Source organism: Lactuca virosa, chromosome 1, assembly GCF_052849685.1.
Source record: "Lactuca virosa cultivar CGN04683 chromosome 1, Lactuca_virosa_CGN04683_v6, whole genome shotgun sequence".
NCBI classification, from domain to species: domain Eukaryota; kingdom Viridiplantae; phylum Streptophyta; class Magnoliopsida; order Asterales; family Asteraceae; genus Lactuca; species Lactuca virosa.
This window is the reverse complement of record NC_136426.1, coordinates 255,227,408-255,233,582: the sequence shown is the minus strand read 5'-3', so window position 1 is coordinate 255,233,582 and position 6,175 is coordinate 255,227,408.

Below are 6,175 nucleotides of genomic sequence, written 5' to 3'. Positions count from 1 at the left end.
TATGGACATTGACAATGATGACATTGGATATCCAGTAAAGCTCTCTCTTCCCAATGGAAAGGGATCGGCCATAGTCAACTCGGTTGACCCAATGGTAAAGAGAGAGGCGAAGTCTGAGATAGTCCCATTATCAAGGGTCCATAGGTAACTATTGCCAAAAGAAGGGGCATTGGTTACGAAGTTGCCAAATTTACCTAAGGATGTTAAAGTCAATAAGTTTGGCTCTACTTCAGGTAAAGTCCATTGTCTAACTCTATTAAGTACATGCTGATTCTGATCGCGAAGATGGATTTCAATCGCACGGTTCGGTGATCAGAATTTTGGGCTATTACTTAAGAGTTATGATATTTATATTGCTTAGGAATAGATAACAACAAGGTTTTCATATGGATTGTAAGGATAAGTTTTTCCGCAAAGTTTTAAAATAAAAGAAAAAGGTTTTGATTTTATTTATCCTTACAATGGCATTTGTGAAAAGTTGTTGCTTATAAGATTCCATTGATAGCAATATTGGAAAAATGGATTTGATTCTTTCGGTTGTGGTAGTGTCTAATATTACCAAATAAGGAAAGATTCTCATCACCCAAGGTTCAATTGGACCGAAACTTGGAATCATGCAAGTTGTATAGTATGATGAATGAGAACTTTCAGCTTGGAAAATTAAGACTAATTCCTTATGTGAATAAGGAAAGGACTAAGGGATCGAGTACACATTCTTGTGCACTGGTCAAGTCCACCACAAAAGATCAAGAAGACTATTCGTCATGATTTACTTAAGTTCAGTAAATATGGTTATACTTATAAGTTTAAGTATAAGTCTGTAGCATTGGAGAAGTTTCAATGTGAGACAGAACGAATAAGAAGAATCAAAGTATGGCAGAAAGATAAAAGTTTCTCAAATCTGAAAAGATGGGAGAGTACTTTAGTATCATGTTTATGATCATCTTAATGATTAAGATACCATATCACAATTGGTCCTCTAAAGTCATCTTAGTGCATTCTTATGACTAAGAAGAGGAGTCCATGAATTGTTGAAATGGTTAAATCAAAAAGATGAGTCATACTTCGTTCCAAAACAATTCTTAGAGTCATACTCCAAGATTGTAACTTGAGTGACATATCTTAAAGAGGGTTTGTTAACACTAGTCAAATGTAAGAGTAAAAGGTTATCTACTCTTGTACATTTGAAATTGGTAAGTTGTGATGTTTTGGATAAAACAGAGACCAACTTAGGCCAATTGTGTAAAGTGTTAGTCTTGATAAAGAATCCACACTATCTCTTGAATATTTGACAAGGGAGTCTTATATGTCAAGAGGACAGTGGGAGTCTTAAAGCTCTTGAAAGTTTCAAGACTTAATCAAGAATAAAACCTAAAGTCCTTCACTAGCACACGACTTGAGGTTTATAACCTATCGTGTTGAAATTTTTGTGCCTATTCAAGTTGGCTTTGCATAGGAGTTCTGAGAGTTCTCAATTGGTTGCACAACTACTTGGAAGCAATGGCAGGCACCTGAGCTGCCAAATGGCAAGAATTTAAGATTGCACAAGTTTAATCAATATGAGTTTGGATTTGTCACTAACCTTGTCTTGTGATTATGGTTTTGACAAATTCACATGGATAAGAACATATACACTATTAAATCTAAGTGTCATAAGGTTTCTCTCCGATTCATGAAAATGATGGTGAGGAAACACTTTCACTAAGTAGATTTTAGCTAGATAGCAATTGTGATATTTGCATTCTCAAAGTCGTTAGTAGAGCGTGTGTGGTTTACCGACACACTAACATGGACTTGTGAGAAGTGGCAAAGGTCTAAACAATTGAGACTATGATTACGGCATCCCTTTTCATAGTTCTAAAATTGTTTAGAAACACATGTGAGCTATCTAAGAGAGGTGTATGATTTTGATAAAGTTTTATCAAAAACAATCTAGTATCAGAAATCTGAACTTTGGTAAGAAAGTCAGCTGATTTCTGAGTACATGTCAAAGCTAGTGGGAGCATAAGTGTTATGCTAATAATCATCATGTTAGTGGGAGCATGATAATTATGACAAAGGTTGCAAGTTAGCAATGTTAATTATAGAAAACAAAAGTTTCAATTCGTGAGGTTGCAGGGGTTGAAAAAGTTGTTTTGCTATAATTAAGGGAGAGAAAATTATACTTCATTTCAATTCTAAAAGCTTAGATTGAGATTTTAATTGTATTTAATCAAGGATATATATATATATATATGAATTTCATGTTGGAATGGCTGAACATAAGGAAATTCTATATATGGGTCCATTATTTGCGTTCTAAAATTCGATTATGATTACGGCATCCCTTTTCATAATCTGAATTTTGAGAACTTGGCAAATTGAAATGGAAATATTATAGCAAAAGACTGGTTTAGTCTTTATGTGAGACATCATGAATCGTGTCCCATATGCTTCGGATATAGGATCGATTACATGTGTTATATTCATCCTTTCTAAAATTTTCCAAATGTCTGGGGCATTATGAAGGGAAAAGGTCTAGAATTGGATATGACTAAAATGATTAAGCAATTGTCGAGGACAATCTAAGGTTTACCAAAGATTGGTTGCTCAAGGACAGTTGGAAGTATAATGTTAATTCTGGAAGGACCATATTGACATAATCTGTAAGGAGGCAACTCTTGTTCAGAAGTGATAGTCAAAATGGAATATGGAAATGTTTCAAAGTTAGAAATTATTCAATCTGTGTAAGATTAGGAAACTTAATGAAAGAAGGATGTTTCCAAGGAGCTGATCTCCTTTGGAATGCTCTGTAATGATTGTTCTCAAGTCTTTCTGACTTTGTGCATAATCATTAAGAGGATCAATGCATATAAGTTTAGAATCTAACAGATTTCAGTAAATGGCATGAATTTGGAATTCTTGCATTTGCAGTAAGGATTTGGGACTGTGAAAAGAGGATCATTGGAGTGATGTTCAATTGATCTATTTTACAAAGTAAAGATCATAGACAAACATAGTATGCATACTTGGTGTATGGCATGACTAGTGTTTAGAAAACATAGTGTACATGCTTGGAGCATGGGACAACTATTGTTTTAAATTCAAGTATAAAGTTGATAAAACCGAAACAATGAATAATGAGTAATCAGTATGGTGATAAATAAAAGTGTTTATTTATATTCATAGGGTTTGATACCATATTTGATTCATTTATTCTTGTGTTTCACTTTGCATGTTTTGACTTCCAGAATAACTAAGTCGCTCTTCCTGAATGATTAAGTTATTCAAACCATCCACAGTCGGTCATATGTTGGAAGTAGATATGAATCAAGACTGTCATGGGTTGGTTTGTAGAGGTCCAAGTTGGTGGACAAAGTGGTGCTACAACACTCATGAGTGCTCATAAGTTCTGAGTATTGGATTCAACTCGCGCTCATTTGAATCACTTCATGGATTTTATCACGAGTGATCATGAGACGATAATATCTTATATTCTTCAAACCTAGAGATATGAGTTGTTACTATGAGTTGGTTATACATTGATTGCACGAAAACGCATTGGTATCTCGATGTTATAAAACGTGCCTTTCTGTATGATTCAACAAGTAGTAGAACAAGCCATATGAGTCGAAGTTTATCCATTCCTTTTACCTTCGGGATAAAAGCGATATCCGTGGGCCCCTCGATCATTTAAAGATGATACATGTGAGTGCTTGGCCAAGCCAGGACTGATTTGATTTGTTCAATCAGTCAGTCATCATGAATCGGAAATCGGGAAACAACAAATGGATAGAGAGAATGATTGATAATCCATGTCTCAGTCCATATGATATCTAGAATGGAGGAATATATGATCCCTTATCTAATGGACAAGTCATTGACAAAGGTCATAGTTCATCGACAAGGTCAGAGTTCGACAGAAGCTTTTGAGAGCTACGATTGCTGATCGGTTCCTAAAGTCATACGCAATAATAGTTTTAGACTTATCCAAGTGGGAGACTGTCGGATTAATGTCTAAGTCCATAACTATAATTGGTAAGACTTGACCCGACCCGGCATGGTCCATTTGGGTTGCATGGCATCATGCATTTGGATAGACTATAATGAGAGAAATAACACTTAAGGTTGGTTAATATATTATAAGTTCTAATATATTAATAAGGTTATTTAATTAGTATTGATCAAGAATTAATTTGGAATTAATTAAGTGATCAAAAGGAGACTAATTAAATATATGGGTTGATTGTGTAAATCATTCATTCTTATATATGTGGGCTTGTGATCCAAGATTCCTTATGTTGGACTAAGTCCATGGGGTGACCCATGGATACTCCATGGAGGTTAAAATCTATGGAGCATAAGGAATGGGTAAAGTTATGAGTTACATGGTGTAACCCTAATAGCCACCATATAAAAGAATCTCATGGCTCAAGAAATCGTGCACTAATGTGTGAGTGTGAGGGCTAGACGATTTCAAGGAGTGTTCAAGTTTCTCTCAAGTTATTCCAAGTGTATTTGGTGTTGTGTGAACCATTTGAGGTGTCACACTTGGGGCACTAGGCACTCAAGCTTCATGAAGACATTCTACATCAAAGAGGTATGTATTCTATCTTGTTATATTTATTATTTTGTATGCTAGATTAGGATAATACCTTAGATGTTCATAATTGTATGTATAATAGAGAAAACATAGATCCAAGGTATTTAGGGTTGCATGTACACTTAGGAGTGTTAGAATGCTCATAACCCAACACTAATCATGTAAGGAACACACCTTAGGAACTAGGAAACACTTATATGGAGGTGTTATAATCACAAAGGATTGCATCTAAGGAGTTTAAGGCCACACTATGGTGTTTACGGCCATGTGTTCACGGCCACATGAGTTTGCGGCCATAGGGTTTGCGGCCCTATGAGTTTACGACCGTAAACTCATGAAATCTTGTGCCAATAAGTGATTTAAGGCCATACAAACATCAAGGAAGTGTTCTAGACCCGATCCAAGCCTTAAGGATGAGTTTATGTCCAACTTGAAGGCTTAACAAGGGTTTACGGACAAGGGAGATGCTCCTGGCCGTAAACTCTCTTTGATCTTGGATATTTGATGATTTCGAGTAGCATAACCAGTAAGCAATACACAAAGGAAGGTATTTACGAGTTTAGAAGCCTTTAGGGGTGTTTGAAGTCCAAGAACTTAGTAGGCGTTCTTGGTGTTCTTGGTGATCTTGAAGATCAAACCCAAAAAGATGAAGTTAATGGATGAAATCAAAGGTTGATACGAGATAATGAGATGTATCAACTAAACAAAGGATGAAACACTTACATTTTTGAAGAATAAAATGAAGATCCTTATGATACTTGAGAGAGAATTCGAGTCTTTGAGGTTGAAATGGTGAATAATGAGGAAGAAAGGGTGGAATATCATGTTTATAGGGTGAGTTTACGGCCGTAAACTCATATGGTGTGGCCGTAAACTCCACATGATGAATTTTATGGCATACTTGGTGCACAATGGACTCAAGCAGTTACTTCTTAATACCCGATCTTTGGATGTACTAGGCTTAAAACGCTCTAATTGACTTTAAATAATGCTAGAAGATAGCAAAATGAGTCCAACCTTGATTGATTTGAACACTATTCAAGATAGAAATTTCGGGTTGTCACATCATCCCCCCGTTAGAGAGAATTTCGTTCCGAAATTAGAGTTTAACAAATAAGCTATTACAAATAACTAAACGAAAAGATGAGGATATTTCAGTTTCATTTGATCCTCGCGCTCCCAAGTGAATTCAGGTCCTCGCTTGGCATTCCAGCGAACCTTCACTATCAGGATACGACTTTGCTTCGTTTGCTTGACCTCTCGGTTCAAGATCTCTATAGGTTCTTCCACGAAATTGAGGCTCTCGTTGATCTCGATCTCATTGAGTGGGATTACAAGAGTCTCGTCGGATAGACACTTTTTCAAGTTCGAGACGTGGAAAGTAGAATGTACGTTACTAAGTTCGCGAGGTAGTTTGAGTTTGTAAGCTATAGAGCCGATTCTAGCGATAATCTCGAAAGGCCCTACGTATCTTGGATTTAGCTTTCCACGCTTTCCGAAGCGTATCAAGCCTTTCCAGGGTGAGACCTTCAATAGAACACGGTCGCCCACATGGAATTCCAATGGTTTCCTTCTCTTGTCTGCGTAGCTTTT